Source organism: Chiloscyllium punctatum, chromosome 15, assembly GCF_047496795.1.
Source record: "Chiloscyllium punctatum isolate Juve2018m chromosome 15, sChiPun1.3, whole genome shotgun sequence".
Classification (NCBI taxonomy): Eukaryota; Metazoa; Chordata; class Chondrichthyes; order Orectolobiformes; family Hemiscylliidae; genus Chiloscyllium; species Chiloscyllium punctatum.
This window is the reverse complement of record NC_092753.1, coordinates 19,210,339-19,231,856: the sequence shown is the minus strand read 5'-3', so window position 1 is coordinate 19,231,856 and position 21,518 is coordinate 19,210,339. Positions and strand designations below refer to the sequence as shown.

Sequence of the window (21,518 nt, the reverse complement as noted above, 5' to 3'; positions counted from 1 at the left end):
TGTGTGTGTGTATATGTGTGTGTGTGTGTGTGTGTGTGTCTGCGTGTGTGGGTGCATGCGTGTGTGTGTGGCTGCATGTGTGTGTGTGTGGGTGCATGTGTGGGTGTGTGTGGCTGTGTGTGTGTGTGTCTGTGTGTGTGTGTATGCATGTAGGGATATGCGGGTGTGTAAGAGTGTGTGTAGGTGCATGTGTGTGAGTGTACTGGGGTATCAATTTGTGAGAATGTGCGTGAGTGGCTGTGAATGTGGAAGTGTTTGAGTGAGTTTATGAGAGAGAGCTTGTGTTTGAGAGAGGGTATGCATGTGTGTGTGGTTCGGTAGGAGTGTGCTTTTGTGTGTGTGCGTGTACTTGTGTAGTGTCCGTGAAATAGTATACAGTGCAGTGTTGTCACGTGTCGTGTGACATGAACCAAAGTGCCCAGTTAAAGTCATCCCCATGGGTACCGAACTTGACTATCAGCCTCTGCTTGGCCACTTTGCATTGTTGGCTGTCCCATAGTGTGCCTTGGAGGATTGTCACCCAGGGGTCCGAGACCGAAAGGCACAGAGCGCTGAAGTGCTCTCCGACTGGGAGGCTAGAACCAGTCTGACTCAAGATTGGGACACAGACAGACTTCAACCTCACACCTTTAATGCATTGTCTGAGCTGAGATGGCATCTCTTGTTAGACAACCTGAAGTTATCTCGACAACGTAACTTTGAAAAGGTTCTGAGGTTCTTATATTAAAGAACGGAAACTAGTAAACCCATTATAAAAGATGAAAGGCTTAACCTAAATGTGTTTAATATATCATTTCAGCTTCATTAAACTGTAATCCTTTTGCTATAAATACTGCGTCTTATGGTCCTTCTTATCATCAGGTTGATCTACATCGGATACACTCCATCCATTCTTTATCCTTCAAAGAAAATCAGTCACCTTCATCAGACACTACCTTCCCTTAACAAATCCATGATGACTATATCGGATGATGACGTGGAGGAGCCTGTGGTGGACTGGGGAGGACAAAGTTCAAAATCACACAATACCAGGTTATCGTCCAAGTAGCTTTCGGAGCACTCCTAAAACTAGTGCTTCCAAGTAAAGCTGTTGGACTGTAATCTGGTGTTGTGTGATTTTTAACTTTATCCTGGATTAAACTTTCACTCACTGTGTGGTCACTTCTATCATCTCTCAGAGTTTTATCGAATCATTTTCTCATACTGGAAATATAAAAGCAGCTGGTGTCCACTCCTCCTATTTCTGACCTGCACCTAAAACAATAACATTACCGATTCGATATGAGAAATAACGTTGTTTGGATATTTGTGAACTGTCCACCCACATTTCACTTGATATTAGGCTGTAGTTCACAAAAAACAAAATGAGAGTAATGTTGAAATGAGTGAAATCCGGAAACATTTCTTTCGAAATAAGATGGAAAACCAAGGAATTCTGCCATGACTCGTGTTTCTTTGAACCGTGCTCGACTTGACTCCTTAATCCTCCTGGGGACATCCTCAACTTCAAAGTTGTGTCTGCACTCCAGAGGTCCGGCAGACTCAATGTGATGTGCAGACTGAGGTGTTTCATTCCCACTGAATGGATCGGCTCTTTTGGTTGTGGAGTGGTGTTGCAATGCACTGCTTGCGATGGCCGGGAATCGAACTCGGGTCAACTGCGTGGAAGGCAGCTCTGCTCACCACTATACCACCATCGCTACAGGCTAAAGCGCTCTAGAAATCAGCTGATGTGCCATAATAGTTCTTGACTCGAAATTTCGTTGTTGTTTTGTTGGAAATTTTGCAGTGAAATATTAGAATTGAGAAGTCATCAAAGACCGAGTTTTACTGAGTGGATCGGTCTCCTGATGCCCCGCCTCACTTTTTAATACACACAAAGCAGCATTTCGGATTTCTCATCATCTGAAATCAATCAATAACAGAAATAGCACGAAAATCCCAGGGCAACCCTGGAACGATCACACAATTAAAACTTGTCAAGTTTTAGATTAGATTAGATTAGATTACTTACAATGTGGAAACAGGCCCTTCGGCCCAACAAGTCCACACCGCCCCGCCGAAGCGTAACCCACCCATACCCCTACATCTACATCTACATCTACCCCTTACCTAACACTACGGGCAATTTAGCATGGCCAATTCACCTGACCTGCACATCTTTGGACTGTGGGAGGAAACCGGAGCACCCGGAGGAAACCCACGCAGACACGGGGAGAACGTGCAAACTCCACACAGTCAGTCGCCTGAGGCGGGAATTTAACCCGGGTCTCCGGCGCTGCGAGGCAGCAGTGCTAACCACTGTGCCACCGTGCCGCTCAGAAAGGTTCACCGGACCGAAACGTGAACTCTGATTTCTCTTCATACAGCTTTACCACCGACTTCGGGTTTGGTTTCTGATTTACAGCGTAGACATAGTCATCGAGATAGAGATGTACAGCTCGGAAACAGACCCTTCGGTCCAACCTGCCCATGCCGACCAGATATCCCAACCCAATCTAGTCCCACCTGCCAGCACCCGGCCCATATCCTTCCAAACCCTTCCTATTCATATACCCATCCAAATGCCTGGAAAATGTTGCAATTGTACCAGCCTCCGCCACTTCCTCTGGCAGCTCATTCCACACACGTACCACCCTCTGGATGAAAGCGTTGACCCTTTGGTCGCTTTTATATCTTTCGCCTCTCACACTAAACCTATGCCCTCTAGTTCTGGACTCCCCGACCCCAGGGAAAAGACTTTGTCTATTTATCCTATCCATGCCCCACATAATTCTGCAGTTCTTTCAGTTTCTAAAACTTCTCAAGAGTTTTCTTAGAGAACAAAAACGGCAAAACCAGAGGAACCATTAGACTGAGGCCACGCTGCAGTAATTGTGGAGAGGAGGGAATTCCGGGTAACAGTTCGGGAAGCAGAACCCTCTCGAGGAATATGTATTAATTTGAAGTTCGATCCCGTTGATAGATTTGCAGGTTTCTCTTTTACTTTGTAGAAGAGGGGGAGGTGTCAGTCAGCAGTAAGGGGTTTTCACAGGAGGGCATGATTTGGAGATGCCAGTGTTGGACTGGGGTATAGAAAGTTAAAAATCACACAACACCAGGTTATAGACCAACAGGTTTAATTGGAAGCACTAGCTTTCGGAGCGCTGCTCCTTCATCAGGTGGTTGTCCGAAATCTAGAGCTTCCAATTAAATCTGTTGGACTATAACCTGGTGTTGTGTGATGTTTAACTTCACAGCAAGGGGTAGTCATGGGCAGCTGTTTAGTGAAGGTCGCTTCCACTGATGTGGGAAGGCAGTGCACGCAAAACCCTCCCTGCCCTAGATAGGTAACCTGAACCAAGATGGGCTTTCCAAGGTCAGGGGGTGCAGAGTGCTGAGGCCGCTGTCATCATTTAGTTCCCATGGGTCCCAAGTCCTTGGGATGCCGTGGCGCCTTAATGATGAATGGGATTGTGTGCAACCGAGACAGGGTCGTGGCAGAACAGTGTCGAGAGTGTGTTGCTGGAAACGCACAGCAGGGAAATCGATGTTTCGGGCTCCAGCATCTACAGACCTCCCTGTCTCCGAGCAGAACAGTGTTATCCGCTCAGGTTTAAGCAGAACGTCCGCAGCTACTCCTGCGGGTCCAACGAAACACAAAGCGCTATCCGGGAAGGCAAACGTAGGGGGTGGGGTCAGCACGCACAGCGTAGGGTGATCCCGGTTCGTGAGGGGAAAAAGAAAACGTAGTGCGGTGAAATTGACATAGGAAGTGAAATTGACAAAGGACGTGAAATTGACATTGTCAGAGCAAACCTGCGCAGGAAGGAGGTAGAGCGTCATGGAGGGGCGGTGGGCAAAATGGAAAGGACGGGACAAAAGGAAGGGCACAGACGGCTGTGTAAGTGCATGAGCAAGTGTTACCCTTCATGGTGTCGTGGGGGGATGAAGGTCGGGTCTGCAGGCAATGATAGTCTCCAGCTGAGAGTCGTGAGAACCCGGAATCAGTGTGTGTGGGGGGGGGGGCGGGGGGGACTGTGTGTGTGTGTGTGTGTATATGTGTGTGTGTGTGTGTGTGTGTGTCTGCGTGTGTGGGTGCATGCGTGTGTGTGTGGCTGCATGTGTGTGTGTGTGGGTGCATGTGTGGGTGTGTGTGGCTGTGTGTGTGTGTCTGTGTGTGTGTGTATGCATGTAGGGATATGCGGGTGTGTAAGAGTGTGTGTAGGTGCATGTGTGTGAGTGTACTGGGGTATCAATTTGTGAGAATGTGCGTGAGTGGCTGTGAATGTGGAAGTGTTTGAGTGAGTTTATGAGAGAGAGCTTGTGTTTGAGAGAGGGTATGCATGTGTGTGTGGGTCGGTAGGAGTGTGCTTTTGTGTGTGTGCGTGTACTTGTGTAGTGTCCGTGAAATAGTATACAGTGCAGTGTTGTCACGTGTCGTGTGACATGAACCAAAGTGCCCAGTTAAAGTCATCCCCATGGGTACCGAACTTGACTATCAGCCTCTGCTTGGCCACTTTGCATTGTTGGCTGTCCCATAGTCTGCCTTGGAGGATTGTCACCCAGGGGTCCGAGACCGAAAGGCACAGAGCGCTGAAGTGCTCTCCGACTGGGAGGCTAGAACCAGTCTGACTCAAGATTGGGACACAGACAGACTTTAACCTCACACCTTTAATGCATTGTCTGAGCTGAGATGGCATCTCTTGTTAGACAACCTGAAGTTATCTCGACAACGTAACTTTGAAAAGGTTCTGAGGTTCTTATATTAAAGAACGGAAACTAGTAAACCCACTATAAAAGATGAAAGGCTTAACCTAAATGTGTTTAATATATCATTTCAGCTGCATTAAACTGTAATCCTTTTGCTATAAATACTGCGTCTTATGGTCCTTCTTATCATCAGGTTGATCTACATCGGATACACTCCATCCATTCTTTATCCTTCAAAGAAAATCAGTCACCTTCATCAGACACTACCTTCCCTTAACAAATCCATGATGACTATATCGGATGATGACGTGGAGGAGCCTGTGGTGGACTGGGGAGGACAAAGTTCAAAATCACACAATACCAGGTTATCGTCCAAGTAGCTTTCGGAGCACTCCTAAAACTAGTGCTTCCAAGTAAAGCTGTTGGACTGTAATCTGGTGTTGTGTGATTTTTAACTTTATCCTGGATTAAACTTTCACTCACTGTGTGGTCACTTCTATCATCTCTCAGAGTTTTATCGAATCATTTTCTCATACTGGAAATATAAAAGCAGCTGGTGTCCACTCCTCCTATTTCTGACCTGCACCTAAAACAATAACATTACCGATTCGATATGAGAAATAACGTTGTTTGGATATTTGTGAACTGTCCACCCACATTTCACTTGATATTAGGCTGTAGTTCACAAAAAACAAAATGAGAGTAATGTTGAAATGAGTGAAATCCGGAAACATTTCTTTCGAAATAAGATGGAAAACCAAGGAATTCTGCCATGACTCGTGTTTCTTTGAACCGTGCTCGACTTGACTCCTTAATCCTCCTGGGGACATCCTCAACTTCAAAGTTGTGTCTGCACTCCAGAGGTCCGGCAGACTCAATGTGATGTGCAGACTGAGGTGTTTCATTCCCACTGAATGGATCGGCTCTTTTGGTTGTGGAGTGGTGTTGAAATGCACTGCTTGCGATGGCCGGGAATCGAACCCGGGTCAACTGCTTGGAAGGCAGCTCTGCTCACCACTATACCACCATCGCTACAGGCTGAAGCGCTCTAGAAATCAGCTGATGTGCCATAATAGTTCTTGACTCGAAATTTCGTTGTTGTTTTGTTGGAAATTTTGCAGTGAAATATTAGAATTGAGAAGTCATCAAAGACCGAGTTTTACTGAGTGGATCGGTCTCCTGATGCCCCGCCTCACTTTTTAATACACACAAAGCAGCATTTCGGATTTCTCATCATCTGAAATCAATCAATAACAGAAATAGCACGAAAATCCCAGGGCAACCCTGGAACGATCACACAATTAAAACTTGTCAAGTTCTCAGAAAGGTTCACCGGACCGAAACGTGAACTCTGATTTCTCTTCATACAGCTTTACCACCGACTTCGGGTTTGGTTTCTGATTTACAGCGTAGACATAGTCATCGAGATAGAGATGTACAGCTCGGAAACAGACCCTTCGGTCCAACCTGCCCATGCCGACCAGATATCCCAACCCAATCTAGTCCCACCTGCCAGCACCCGGCCCATATCCTTCCAAACCCTTCCTATTCATATACCCATCCAAATGCCTGGAAAATGTTGCAATTGTACCAGCCTCCGCCACTTCCTCTGGCAGCTCATTCCACACACGTACCACCCTCTGGATGAAAGCGTTGACCCTTTGGTCGCTTTTATATCTTTCGCCTCTCACACTAAACCTATGCCCTCTAGTTCTGGACTCCCCGACCCCAGGGAAAAGACTTTGTCTATTTATCCTATCCATGCCCCACATAATTCTGCAGTTCTTTCAGTTTCTAAAACTTCTCAAGAGTTTTCTTAGAAAACAAAAACGGCAAAAACAGAGGAACCATTAGACTGAGGCCACGCTGCAGTAATTGTGGAGAGGAGGGAATTCCGGGTAACAGTTCGGGAAGCAGAACCCTCTCGAGGAATATGTATTAATTTGAAGTTCGATCCCGTTGATAGATTTGCAGGTTTCTCTTTTACTTTGTAGAAGAGGGGGAGGTGTCAGTCAGCAGTAAGGGGTTTTCACAGGAGGGCATGATTTGGAGATGCCAGTGTTGGACTGGGGTATAGAAAGTTAAAAATCACACAACACCAGGTTATAGACCAACAGGTTTAATTGGAAGCACTAGCTTTCGGAGCGCTGCTCCTTCATCAGGTGGTTGTCCGAAATCTAGAGCTTCCAATTAAATCTGTTGGACTATAACCTGGTGTTGTGTGATGTTTAACTTCACAGCAAGGGGTAGTCATGGGCAGCTGTTTAGTGAAGGTCGCTTCCACTGATGTGGGAAGGCAGTGCACGCAAAACCCTCCCTGCCCTAGATAGGTAACCTGAACCAAGATGGGCTTTCCAAGGTCAGGGGGTGCAGAGTGCTGAGGCCGCTGTCATCATTTAGTTCCCATGGGTCCCAAGTCCTTGGGATGCCGTGGCGCCTTAATGATGAATGGGATTGTGTGCAACCGAGACAGGGTCGTGGCAGAACAGTGTCGAGAGTGTGTTGCTGGAAACGCACAGCAGGGAAATCGATGTTTCGGGCTCCAGCATCTACAGACCTCCCTGTCTCCGAGCAGAACAGTGTTATCCGCTCAGGTTTAAGCAGAACGTCCGCAGCTACTCCTGCGGGTCCAACGAAACACAAAGCGCTATCCGGGAAGGCAAACGTAGGGGGTGGGGTCAGCAAGCACAGCGTAGGGTGATCCCGGTTCGTGAGGGGAAAAAGAAAACGTAGTGCGGTGAAATTGACACAGGAAGTGAAATTGACAAAGGACGTGAAATTGACATTGTCAGAGCAAACCTGCGCAGGAAGGAGGGAGAGCGTCATGGAGGGGCGGTGGGCAAGATGGAAAGGACGGGGTCAAGGGAGGGCACAGACGGCAGTGTAAGGGCATGAGCAAGTGTTACCCTTCATGGTGTCGTGGGGGGATGAAAGTCGGGTCTGCAGGCAATGATAGTCTCCAGCTGAGAGTCGTGAGAACCCGGAATCAGTGTGTGTGGGGGGTGCGGGGGGGACTGTGTGTGTGTGTGTGTGTGTGTATATGTGTGTGTGTGTGTGTGTGTGTGTCTGCGTGTGTGGGTGCATGCGTGTGTGTGTGGCTGCATGTGTGTGTGTGTGGGTGCATGTGTGGGTGTGTGTGGCTGTGTGTGTGTGTGTCTGTGTGTGTGTGTATGCATGTAGGGATATGCGGGTGTGTAAGAGTGTGTGTAGGTGCATGTGTGTGAGTGTACTGGGGTATCAATTTGTGAGAATGTGCGTGAGTGGCTGTGAATGTGGAAGTGTTTGAGTGAGTTTATGAGAGAGAGCTTGTGTTTGAGAGAGGGTATGCATGTGTGTGTGGTTCGGTAGGAGTGTGCTTTTGTGTGTGTGCGTGTACTTGTGTAGTGTCCGTGAAATAGTATACAGTGCAGTGTTGTCACGTGTCGTGTGACATGAACCAAAGTGCCCAGTTAAAGTCATCCCCATGGGTACCGAACTTGACTATCAGCCTCTGCTTGGCCACTTTGCATTGTTGGCTGTCCCATAGTGTGCCTTGGAGGATTGTCACCCAGGGGTCCGAGACCGAAAGGCACAGAGCGCTGAAGTGCTCTCCGACTGGGAGGCTAGAACCAGTCTGACTCAAGATTGGGACACAGACAGACTTCAACCTCACACCTTTAATGCATTGTCTGAGCTGAGATGGCATCTCTTGTTAGACAACCTGAAGTTATCTCGACAACGTAACTTTGAAAAGGTTCTGAGGTTCTTATATTAAAGAACGGAAACTAGTAAACCCATTATAAAAGATGAAAGGCTTAACCTAAATGTGTTTAATATATCATTTCAGCTTCATTAAACTGTAATCCTTTTGCTATAAATACTGCGTCTTATGGTCCTTCTTATCATCAGGTTGATCTACATCGGATACACTCCATCCATTCTTTATCCTTCAAAGAAAATCAGTCACCTTCATCAGACACTACCTTCCCTTAACAAATCCATGATGACTATATCGGATGATGACGTGGAGGAGTCTGTGGTGGACTGGGGAGGACAAAGTTCAAAATCACACAATACCAGGTTATCGTCCAAGTAGCTTTCGGAGCACTCCTAAAACTAGTGCTTCCAAGTAAAGCTGTTGGACTGTAATCTGGTGTTGTGTGATTTTTAACTTTATCCTGGATTAAACTTTCACTCACTGTGTGGTCACTTCTATCATCTCTCAGAGTTTTATCGAATCATTTTCTCATACTGGAAATATAAAAGCAGCTGGTGTCCACTCCTCCTATATCTGACCTGCACCTAAAACAATAACATTACCGATTCGATATGAGAAATAACGTTGTTTGGATATTTGTGAACTGTCCACCCACATTTCACTTGATATTAGGCTGTAGTTCACAAAAAACAAAATGAGAGTAATGTTGAAATGAGTGAAATCCGGAAACATTTCTTTCGAAATAAGATGGAAAACCAAGGAATTCTGCCATGACTCGTGTTTCTTTGAACCGTGCTCGACTTGACTCCTTAATCCTCCTCGGGACATCCTCAACTTCAAAGTTGTGTCTGCACTCCAGAGGTCTGGCAGACTCAATGTGATGTGCAGACGGAGGTGTTTCATTCCCACTGAATCGATCGGCTCTTTTGGTTGTGGAGTGGTGTTAAAATGCACTGCTTGCGATGGCCGGGAATCGAACCCGGGTCAACTGCTTGGAAGGCAGCTATGCTCACCACTATACCACCATCGCTACAGGCTGAAGCGCTCTAGAAATCAGCTGATGTGCCATAATAGTTCTTGACTCGAAATTTCGTTGTTGTTTTGTTGGAAATTTTGCAGTGAAATATTAGAATTGAGAAGTCATCAAAGACCGAGTTTTACTGAGTGGATCGGTCTCCTGATGCCCCGCCTCACTTTTTAATACACACAAAGCAGCATTTCGGATTTCTCATCATCTGAAATCAATCAATAACAGAAATAGCACGAAAATCCCAGGGCAACCCTGGAACGATCACACAATTAAAACTTGTCAAGTTCTCAGAAAGGTTCACCGGACCGAAACGTGAACTCTGATTTCTCTTCATACAGCTTTACCACCGACTTCGGGTTTGGTTTCTGATTTACAGCGTAGACATAGTCATCGAGATAGAGATGTACAGCTCGGAAACAGACCCTTCGGTCCAACCTGCCCATGCCGACCAGATATCCCAACCCAATCTAGTCCCACCTGCCAGCACCCGGCCCATATCCTTCCAAACCCTTCCTATTCATATACCCATCCAAATGCCTGGAAAATGTTGCAATTGTACCAGCCTCCGCCACTTCCTCTGGCAGCTCATTCCACACACGTACCACCCTCTGGATGAAAGCGTTGACCCTTTGGTCGCTTTTATATCTTTCGCCTCTCACACTAAACCTATGCCCTCTAGTTCTGGACTCCCCGACCCCAGGGAAAAGACTTTGTCTATTTATCCTATCCATGCCCCACATAATTCTGCAGTTCTTTCAGTTTCTAAAACTTCTCAAGAGTTTTCTTAGAAAACAAAAACGGCAAAAACAGAGGAACCATTAGACTGAGGCCACGCTGCAGTAATTGTGGAGAGGAGGGAATTCCGGGTAACAGTTCGGGAAGCAGAACCCTCTCGAGGAATATGTATTAATTTGAAGTTCGATCCCGTTGATAGATTTGCAGGTTTCTCTTTTACTTTGTAGAAGAGGGGGAGGTGTCAGTCAGCAGTAAGGGGTTTTCACAGGAGGGCATGATTTGGAGATGCCAGTGTTGGACTGGGGTATAGAAAGTTAAAAATCACACAACACCAGGTTATAGACCAACAGGTTTAATTGGAAGCACTAGCTTTCGGAGCGCTGCTCCTTCATCAGGTGGTTGTCCGAAATCTAGAGCTTCCAATTAAATCTGTTGGACTATAACCTGGTGTTGTGTGATGTTTAACTTCACAGCAAGGGGTAGTCATGGGCAGCTGTTTAGTGAAGGTCGCTTCCACTGATGTGGGAAGGCAGTGCACGCAAAACCCTCCCTGCCCTAGATAGGTAACCTGAACCAAGATGGGCTTTCCAAGGTCAGGGGGTGCAGAGTGCTGAGGCCGCTGTCATCATTTAGTTCCCATGGGTCCCAAGTCCTTGGGATGCCGTGGCGCCTTAATGATGAATGGGATTGTGTGCAACCGAGACAGGGTCGTGGCAGAACAGTGTCGAGAGTGTGTTGCTGGAAACGCACAGCAGGGAAATCGATGTTTCGGGCTCCAGCATCTACAGACCTCCCTGTCTCCGAGCAGAACAGTGTTATCCGCTCAGGTTTAAGCAGGTCCAACGAAACACAAAGCGCTATCCGGGAAGGCAAACGTAGGGGGTGGGGTCAGCAAGCACAGCGTAGGGTGATCCCGGTTCGTGAGGGGAAAAAGAAAACGTAGTGCGGTGAAATTAACATAGGAAGTGAAATTGACAAAGGACGTGAAATTGACATTGTCAGAGCAAACCTGCGCAGGAAGGAGGTAGAGAGGCATGGAGGGGCGGTGGGCAAGATGGAAAGGACGGTGTCAAGGGAGGGCACAGACGGCTGTGTAAGGGCATGAACAAGTGTTACCCTTCATGGTGTCGTGGGGGGATGAAGGTCGGGTCTGCAGGCAATGATAGTCTCCAGCTGAGAGTCGTGAGAACCCGGAATCAGTGTGTGTGGGGGGGGGGCGGGGGGGACTGTGTGTGTGTGTGTGTGTGTATATGTGTGTGTGTGTGTGTGTGTGTCTGCGTGTGTGGGTGCATGCGTGTGTGTGTGGCTGCATGTGTGTGTGTGTGGGTGCATGTGTGGGTGTGTGTGGCTGTGTGTGTGTGTGTGTCTGTGTGTGTGTGTATGCATGTAGGGATATGCGGGTGTGTGAGAGTGTGTGTAGGTGCATGTGTGTGAGTGTACTGGGGTATCAATTTGTGAGAATGTGCGTGAGTGGCTGTGAATGTGGAAGTGTTTGAGTGAGTTTATGAGAGAGAGCTTGTGTTTGAGAGAGGGTATGCATGTGTGTGTGGGTCGGTAGGAGTGTGCTTTTGTGTGTGTGCGTGTACTTGTGTAGTGTCCGTGAAATAGTATACAGTGCAGTGTTGTCACGTGTCGTGTGACATGAACCAAAGTGCCCAGTTAAAGTCATCCCCATGGGTACCGAACTTGACTATCAGCCTCTGCTTGGCCACTTTGCATTGTTGGCTGTCCCATAGTGTGCCTTGGAGGATTGTCACCCAGGGGTCCGAGACCGAAAGGCACAGAGCGCTGAAGTGCTCTCCGACTGGGAGGCTAGAACCAGTCTGACTCAAGATTGGGACACAGACAGACTTCAACCTCACACCTTTAATGCATTGTCTGAGCTGAGATGGCATCTCTTGTTAGACAACCTGAAGTTATCTCGACAACGTAACTTTGAAAAGGTTCTGAGGTTCTTATATTAAAGAACGGAAACTAGTAAACCCATTATAAAAGATGAAAGGCTTAACCTAAATGTGTTTAATATATCATTTCAGCTTCATTAAACTGTAATCCTTTTGCTATAAATACTGCGTCTTATGGTCCTTCTTATCATCAGGTTGATCTACATCGGATACACTCCATCCATTCTTTATCCTTCAAAGAAAATCAGTCACCTTCATCAGACACTACCTTCCCTTAACAAATCCATGATGACTATATCGGATGATGACGTGGAGGAGTCTGTGGTGGACTGGGGAGGACAAAGTTCAAAATCACACAATACCAGGTTATCGTCCAAGTAGCTTTCGGAGCACTCCTAAAACTAGTGCTTCCAAGTAAAGCTGTTGGACTGTAATCTGGTGTTGTGTGATTTTTAACTTTATCCTGGATTAAACTTTCACTCACTGTGTGGTCACTTCTATCATCTCTCAGAGTTTTATCGAATCATTTTCTCATACTGGAAATATAAAAGCAGCTGGTGTCCACTCCTCCTATATCTGACCTGCACCTAAAACAATAACATTACCGATTCGATATGAGAAATAACGTTGTTTGGATATTTGTGAACTGTCCACCCACATTTCACTTGATATTAGGCTGTAGTTCACAAAAAACAAAATGAGAGTAATGTTGAAATGAGTGAAATCCGGAAACATTTCTTTCGAAATAAGATGGAAAACCAAGGAATTCTGCCATGACTCGTGTTTCTTTGAACCGTGCTCGACTTGACTCCTTAATCCTCCTCGGGACATCCTCAACTTCAAAGTTGTGTCTGCACTCCAGAGGTCTGGCAGACTCAATGTGATGTGCAGACGGAGGTGTTTCATTCCCACTGAATCGATCGGCTCTTTTGGTTGTGGAGTGGTGTTAAAATGCACTGCTTGCGATGGCCGGGAATCGAACCCGGGTCAACTGCTTGGAAGGCAGCTATGCTCACCACTATACCACCATCGCTACAGGCTGAAGCGCTCTAGAAATCAGCTGATGTGCCATAATAGTTCTTGACTCGAAATTTCGTTGTTGTTTTGTTGGAAATTTTGCAGTGAAATATTAGAATTGAGAAGTCATCAAAGACCGAGTTTTACTGAGTGGATCGGTCTCCTGATGCCCCGCCTCACTTTTTAATACACACAAAGCAGCATTTCGGATTTCTCATCATCTGAAATCAATCAATAACAGAAATAGCACGAAAATCCCAGGGCAACCCTGGAACGATCACACAATTAAAACTTGTCAAGTTCTCAGAAAGGTTCACCGGACCGAAACGTGAACTCTGATTTCTCTTCATACAGCTTTACCACCGACTTCGGGTTTGGTTTCTGATTTACAGCGTAGACATAGTCATCGAGATAGAGATGTACAGCTCGGAAACAGACCCTTCGGTCCAACCTGCCCATGCCGACCAGATATCCCAACCCAATCTAGTCCCACCTGCCAGCACCCGGCCCATATCCTTCCAAACCCTTCCTATTCATATACCCATCCAAATGCCTGGAAAATGTTGCAATTGTACCAGCCTCCGCCACTTCCTCTGGCAGCTCATTCCACACACGTACCACCCTCTGGATGAAAGCGTTGACCCTTTGGTCGCTTTTATATCTTTCGCCTCTCACACTAAACCTATGCCCTCTAGTTCTGGACTCCCCGACCCCAGGGAAAAGACTTTGTCTATTTATCCTATCCATGCCCCACATAATTCTGCAGTTCTTTCAGTTTCTAAAACTTCTCAAGAGTTTTCTTAGAAAACAAAAACGGCAAAAACAGAGGAACCATTAGACTGAGGCCACGCTGCAGTAATTGTGGAGAGGAGGGAATTCCGGGTAACAGTTCGGGAAGCAGAACCCTCTCGAGGAATATGTATTAATTTGAAGTTCGATCCCGTTGATAGATTTGCAGGTTTCTCTTTTACTTTGTAGAAGAGGGGGAGGTGTCAGTCAGCAGTAAGGGGTTTTCACAGGAGGGCATGATTTGGAGATGCCAGTGTTGGACTGGGGTATAGAAATTTAAAAATCACACAACACCAGGTTATAGACCAACAGGTTTAATTGGAAGCACTAGCTTTCGGAGCGCTGCTCCTTCATCAGGTGGTTGTCCGAAATCTAGAGCTTCCAATTAAATCTGTTGGACTATAACCTGGTGTTGTGTGATGTTTAACTTCACAGCAAGGGGTAGTCATGGGCAGCTGTTTAGTGAAGGTCGCTTCCACTGATGTGGGAAGGCAGTGCACGCAAAACCCTCCCTGCCCTAGATAGGTAACCTGAACCAAGATGGGCTTTCCAAGGTCAGGGGGTGCAGAGTGCTGAGGCCGCTGTCATCATTTAGTTCCCATGGGTCCCAAGTCCTTGGGATGCCGTGGCGCCTTAATGATGAATGGGATTGTGTGCAACCGAGACAGGGTCGTGGCAGAACAGTGTCGAGAGTGTGTTGCTGGAAACGCACAGCAGGGAAATCGATGTTTCGGGCTCCAGCATCTACAGACCTCCCTGTCTCCGAGCAGAACAGTGTTATCCGCTCAGGTTTAAGCAGAACGTCCGCAGCTACTCCTGCGGGTCCAACGAAACACAAAGCGCTATCCGGGAAGGCAAACGTAGGGGGTGGGGTCAGCAAGCACAGCGTAGGGTGATCCCGGTTCGTGAGGGGAAAAAGAAAACGTAGTGCGGTGAAATTAACACAGGAAGTGAAATTGACAAAGGACGTGAAATTGACATTGTCAGAGCAAACCTGCGCAGGAAGGAGGTAGAGAGGCATGGAGGGGCGGTGGGCAAGATGGAAAGGACGGTGTCAAGGGAGGGCACAGACGGCTGTGTAAGGGCATGAACAAGTGTTACCCTTCATGGTGTCGTGGGGGGATGAAGGTCGGGTCTGCAGGCAATGATAGTCTCCAGCTGAGAGTCGTGAGAACCCGGAATCAGTGTGTGTGGGGGGGGGGGCGGGGGGGACTGTGTGTGTGTGTGTGTGTGTATATGTGTGTGTGTGTGTGTGTGTGTGTGTGCGTGTGTGGGTGCATGCGTGTGTGTGTGGCTGCATGTGTGTGTGTGTGGGTGCATGTGTGGGTGTGTGTGGCTGTGTGTGTGTGTGTCTGTGTGTGTGTGTATGCATGTAGGGATATGCGGGTGTGTGAGAGTGTGTGTAGGTGCATGTGTGTGAGTGTACTGGGGTATCAATTTGTGAGAATGTGCGTGAGTGGCTGTGAATGTGGAAGTGTTTGAGTGAGTTTATGAGAGAGAGCTTGTGTTTGAGAGAGGGTATGCATGTGTGTGTGGGTCGGTAGGAGTGTGCTTTTGTGTGTGTGCGTGTACTTGTGTAGTGTCCGTGAAATAGTATACAGTGCAGTGTTGTCACGTGTCGTGTGACATGAACCAAAGTGCCCAGTTAAAGTCATCCCCATGGGTACCGAACTTGACTATCAGCCTCTGCTTGGCCACTTTGCATTGTTGGCTGTCCCATAGTGTGCCTTGGAGGATTGTCACCCAGGGGTCCGAGACCGAAAGGCACAGAGCGCTGAAGTGCTCTCCGACTGGGAGGCTAGAACCAGTCTGACTCAAGATTGGGACACAGACAGACTTTAACCTCACACCTTTAATGCATTGTCTGAGCTGAGATGGCATCTCTTGTTAGACAACCTGAAGTTATCTCGACAACGTAACTTTGAAAAGGTTCTGAGGTTCTTATATTAAAGAACGGAAACTAGTAAACCCATTATAAAAGATGAAAGGCTTAACCTAAATGTGTTTAATATATCATTTCAGCTGCATTAAACTGTAATCCTTTTGCTATAAATACTGCGTCTTATGGACCTTCTTATCATCAGGTTGATCTACATCGGATACACTCCATCCATTCTTTATCCTTCAAAGAAAATCAGTCACCTTCATCAGACACTACCTTCCCTTAACAAATCCATGATGACTATATCGGATGATGACGTGGAGGAGCCTGTGGTGGACTGGGGAGGACAAAGTTCAAAATCACACAATACCAGGTTATCGTCCAAGTAGCTTTCGGAGCACTCCTAAAACTAGTGCTTCCAAGTAAAGCTGTTGGACTGTAATCTGGTGTTGTGTGATTTTTAACTTTATCCTGGATTAAACTTTCACTCACTGTGTGGTCACTTCTATCATCTCTCAGAGTTTTATCGAATCATTTTCTCATACTGGAAATATAAAAGCAGCTGGTGTCCACTCCTCCTATATCTGACCTGCACCTAAAACAATAACATTACCGATTCGATATGAGAAATAACGTTGTTTGGATATTTGTGAACTGTCCACCCACATTTCACTTGATATTAGGCTGTAGTTCACAAAAAACAAAATGAGAGTAATGTTGAAATGAGTGAAATCCGGAAACATTTCTTTCGAAATAAGATGGAAAACCAAGGAATTCTGCCATGACTCGTGTTTCTTTGAACCGTGCTCGACTTGACTCCTTAATCCTCCTGGGGACATCCTCAACTTCAAAGTTGTGTCTGCACTCCAGAGGTCTGGCAGACTCAATGTGATGTGCAGACGGAGGTGTTTCATTCCCACTGAATCGATCGGCTCTTTTGGTTGTGGAGTGGTGTTAAAATGCACTGCTTGCGATGGCCGGGAATCGAACCCGGGTCAACTGCTTGGAAGGCAGCTATGCTCACCACTATACCACCATCGCTACAGGCTGAAGCGCTCTAGAAATCAGCTGATGTGCCATAATAGTTCTTGACTCGAAATTTCGTTGTTGTTTTGTTGGAAATTTTGCAGTGAAATATTAGAATTGAGAAGTCATCAAAGACCGAGTTTTACTGAGTGGATCGGTCTCCTGATGCCCCGCCTCACTTTTTAATACACACAAAGCAGCATTTCGGATTTCTCATCATCTGAAATCAATCAATAACAGAAATAGCACGAAAATCCCAGGGCAACCCTGGAACGATCACACAATTAAAACTTGTCAAGTTCTCAGAAAGGTTCACCGGACCGAAACGTGAACTCTGATTTCTCTTCATACAGCTTTACCACCGACTTCGGGTTTGGTTTCTGATTTACAGCGTAGACATAGTCATCGAGATAGAGATGTACAGCTCGGAAACAGACCCTTCGGTCCAACCTGCCCATGCCGACCAGATATCCCAACCCAATCTAGTCCCACCTGCCAGCACCCGGCCCATATCCTTCCAAACCCTTCCTATTCATATACCCATCCAAATGCCTTGAAAATGTTGCAATTGTACCAGCCTCCGCCACTTCCTCTGGCAGCTCATTCCACACACGTACCACCCTCTGGATGAAAGCGTTGACCCTTTGGTCGCTTTTATATCTTTCGCCTCTCACACTAAACCTATGCCCTCTAGTTCTGGACTCCCCGACCCCAGGGAAAAGACTTTGTCTATTTATCCTATCCATGCCCCACATAATTCTGCAGTTCTTTCAGTTTCTAAAACTTCTCAAGAGTTTTCTTAGAAAACAAAAACGGCAAAAACAGAGGAACCATTAGACTGAGGCCACGCTGCAGTAATTGTGGAGAGGAGGGAATTCCGGCTAACAGTTCGGGAAGCAGAACCCTCTCGAGGAATATGTATTAATTTGAAGTTCGATCCCGTTGATAGATTTGCAGGTTTCTCTTTTACTTTGTAGAAGAGGGGGAGGTGTCAGTCAGCAGTAAGGGGTTTTCACAGGAGGGCATGATTTGAAGATGCCAGTGTTGGACTGGGGTATAGAAAGTTAAAAATCACACAACACCAGGTTACAGACCAACAGGTTTAATTGGAAGCACTAGCTTTCGGAGCGCTGCTCCTTCATCAGGTGGTTGTCCGAAATCTAGAGCTTCCAATTAAATCTGTTGGACTATAACCTGGTGTTGTGTGATGTTTAACTTCACAGCAAGGGGTAGTCATGGGCAGCTGTTTAGTGAAGGTCGCTTCCACTGATGTGGGAAGGCAGTGCACGCAAAACCCTCCCTGCCCTAGATAGGTAACCTGAACCAAGATGGGCTTTCCAAGGTCAGGGGGTGCAGAGTGCTGAGGCCGCTGTCATCATTTAGTTCCCATGGGTCCCAAGTCCTAGGGATGCCGTGGCGCCTTAATGATGAATGGGATTGTGTGCAACCGAGACAGGGTCGTGGCAGAACAGTGTCGAGAGTGTGTTGCTGGAAACGCACAGCAGGGAAATCGATGTTTCGGGCTCCAGCATCTACAGACCTCCCTGTCTCCGAGCAGAACAGTGTTATCCGCTCAGGTTTAAGCAGAACGTCCGCAGCTACTCCTGCGGGTCCAACGAAACACAAAGCGCTATCCGGGAAGGCAAACGTAGGGGGTGGGGTCAGCAAGCACAGCGTAGGGTGATCCCGGTTCGTGAGGGGAAAAAGAAAACGTAGTGCGGTGAAATTGACACAGGAAGTGAAATTGACAAAGGACGTGAAATTGACATTGTCAGAGCAAACCTGCGCAGGAAGGAGGGAGAGCGTCATGGAGGGGCGGTGGGCAAGATGGAAAGGACGGGGTCAAGGGAGGGCACAGACGGCAGTGTAAGGGCATGAGCAAGTGTTACCCTTCATGGTGTCGTGGGGGGATGAAAGTCGGGTCTGCAGGCAATGATAGTCTCCAGCTGAGAGTCGTGAGAACCCGGAATCAGTGTGTGTGGGGGGTGCGGGGGGGACTGTGTGTGTGTGTGTGTGTATATGTGTGTGTGTGTGTGTGTGTGTGTGTCTGCGTGTGTGGGTGCATGCGTGTGTGTGTGGCTGCATGTGTGTGTGTGTGGGTGCATGTGTGGGTGTGTGTGGCTGTGTGTGTGTGTGTCTGTGTGTGTGTGTATGCATGTAGGGATATGCGGGTGTGTGAGAGTGTGTGTAGGTGCATGTGTGTGAGTGTACTGGGGTATCAATTTGTGAGAATGTGCGTGAGTGGCTGTGAATGTGGAAGTGTTTGAGTGAGTTTATGAGAGAGAGCTTGTGTTTGAGAGAGGGTATGCATGTGTGTGTGGTTCGGTAGGAGTGTGCTTTTGTGTGTGTGCGTGTACTTGTGTAGTGTCCGTGAAATAGTATACAGTGCAGTGTTGTCACGTGTCGTGTGACATGAACCAAAGTGCCCAGTTAAAGTCATCCCCATGGGTACCGAACTTGACTATCAGCCTCTGCTTGGCCACTTTGCATTGTTGGCTGTCCCATAGTCTGCCTTGGAGGATTGTCACCCAGGGGTCCGAGACCGAAAGGCACAGAGCGCTGAAGTGCTCTCCGACTGGGAGGCTAGAACCAGTCTGACTCAAGATTGGGACACAGACAGACTTTAACCTCACACCTTTAATGCATTGTCTGAGCTGAGATGGCATCTCTTGTTAGACAACCTGAAGTTATCTCGACAACGTAACTTTGAAAAGGTTCTGAGGTTCTTATATTAAAGAACGGAAACTAGTAAACCCATTATAAAAGATGAAAGGCTTAACCTAAATGTGTTTAATATATCATTTCAGCTTCATTAAACTGTAATCCTTTTGCTATAAATACTGCGTCTTATGGTCCTTCTTATCATCAGGTTGATCTACATCGGATACACTCCATCCATTCTTTATCCTTCAAAGAAAATCAGTCACCTTCATCAGACACTACCTTCCCTTAACAAATCCATGATGACTATATCGGATGATGACGTGGAGGAGCCTGTGGTGGACTGGGGAGGACAAAGTTCAAAATCACACAATACCAGGTTATCGTCCAAGTAGCTTTCGGAGCACTCCTAAAACTAGTGCTTCCAAGTAAAGCTGTTGGACTGTAATCTGGTGTTGTGTGATTTTTAACTTTATCCTGGATTAAACTTTCACTCACTGTGTGGTCACTTCTATCATCTCTCAGAGTTTTATCGAATCATTTTCTCATACTGGAAATATAAAAGCAGCTGGTGTCCACTCCTCCTATTTCTGACCTGCACCTAAAACAATAACATTACCGATTCGATATGAGAAATAACGTTGTTTGGATATTTGTGAACTGTCCACCCACATTTCACTTGATATTAGGCTGTAGTTCACAAAAAACAAAATGAGAGTAATGTTGAAATGAGTGAAATCCGGAAACATTTCTTTCGAAATAAGATGGAAAACCAAGGAATTCTGCCATGACTCGTGTTTCTTTGAACCGTGCTCGACTTGACTCCTTAATCCTCCTCGGGACATCCTCAACTTCAAAGTTGTGTCTGCACTCCAGAGGTCTGGCAGACTCAATGTGATGTGCAGACGGAGGTGTTTCATTCCCACTGAATCGATCGGCTCTTTTGGTTGTGGAGTGGTGTTAAAATGCACTGCTTGCGATGGCCGGGAATCGAACCCGGGTAAACTGCTTGGAAGGCAGCTATGCTCACCACTATACCACCATCGCTACAGCCAGAAACGCTCTAGAAATCAGCTGATGTGCCATAATAGTTCTTGACTCGAAATTTCGTTGTTGTTTTGTTGGAAATTTTGCAGTGAAATATTAGAATTGAGAAGTCATCAAAGACCGAGTTTTACTGAGTGGATCGGTCTCCTGATGCCCCGCCTCACTTTTTAATACACACAAAGCAGCATTTCGGATTTCTCATCATCTGAAATCAATCAATAACAGAAATAGCACGAAAATCCCAGGGCAACCCTGGAACGATCACACAATTAAAACTTGTCAAGTTCTCAGAAAGGTTCACCGGACCGAAACGTGAACTCTGATTTCTCTTCATACAGCTTTACCACCGACTTCGGGTTTGGTTTCTGATTTACAGCGTAGACATAGTCATCGAGATAGAGATGTACAGCTCGGAAACAGACCCTTCGGTCCAACCTGCCCATGCCGACCAGATATCCCAACCCAATCTAGTCCCACCTGCCAGCACCCGGCCCATATCCTTCCAAACCCTTCCTATTCATATACCCATCCAAATGCCTGGAAAATGTTGCAATTGTACCAGCCTCCGCCACTTCCTCTGGCAGCTCATTCCACACACGTACCACCCTCTGGATGAAAGCGTTGACCCTTTGGTCGCTTTTATATCTTTCGCCTCTCACACTAAACCTATGCCCTCTAGTTCTGGACTCCCCGACCCCAGGGAAAAGACTTTGTCTATTTATCCTATCCATGCCCCACATAATTCTGCAGTTCTTTCAGTTTCTAAAACTTCTCAAGAGTTTTCTTAGAAAACAAAAACGGCAAAAACAGAGGAACCATTAGACTGAGGCCACGCTACAGTAATTGTGGAGAGGAGGGAATTCCGGGTAACAGTTCGGGAAGCAGAACCCTCTCGAGGAATATGTATTAATTTGAAGTTCGATCCCGTTGATAGATTTGCAGGTTTCTCTTTTACTTTGTAGAAGAGGGGGAGGTGTCAGTCAGCAGTAAGGGGTTTTCACAGGAGGGCATGATTTGGAGATGCCAGTGTTGGACTGG

General features: G+C 46.7%; 6 non-coding genes across 6 annotated transcripts; all 6 read right to left on the bottom strand.

The window, feature by feature from the left end:
* Positions 1-1,628: 1,628 nt before the first annotated feature.
* trnag-ucc (transfer RNA glycine (anticodon UCC)) lies at positions 1,629-1,700 on the bottom strand. Its single transcript has one exon. It is a non-coding gene; the product is annotated as a tRNA-Gly (tRNA).
* A 3,952-nt stretch (positions 1,701-5,652) lies between these two features.
* On the bottom strand, positions 5,653-5,724 carry trnag-ucc (transfer RNA glycine (anticodon UCC)). The gene has a single exon. It is a non-coding gene; the product is annotated as a tRNA-Gly (tRNA).
* A 3,623-nt stretch (positions 5,725-9,347) lies between these two features.
* Positions 9,348-9,419, bottom strand: trnag-ucc (transfer RNA glycine (anticodon UCC)). The gene has a single exon. It is a non-coding gene; the product is annotated as a tRNA-Gly (tRNA).
* A 3,600-nt stretch (positions 9,420-13,019) lies between these two features.
* Positions 13,020-13,091, bottom strand: trnag-ucc (transfer RNA glycine (anticodon UCC)). Its single transcript has one exon. It is a non-coding gene; the product is annotated as a tRNA-Gly (tRNA).
* Positions 13,092-16,715: 3,624 nt separating this feature from the next.
* trnag-ucc (transfer RNA glycine (anticodon UCC)) lies at positions 16,716-16,787 on the bottom strand. The gene has a single exon. It is a non-coding gene; the product is annotated as a tRNA-Gly (tRNA).
* A 3,621-nt stretch (positions 16,788-20,408) lies between these two features.
* On the bottom strand, positions 20,409-20,480 carry trnag-ucc (transfer RNA glycine (anticodon UCC)). Its single transcript has one exon. It is a non-coding gene; the product is annotated as a tRNA-Gly (tRNA).
* Positions 20,481-21,518: the final 1,038 nt, after the last annotated feature.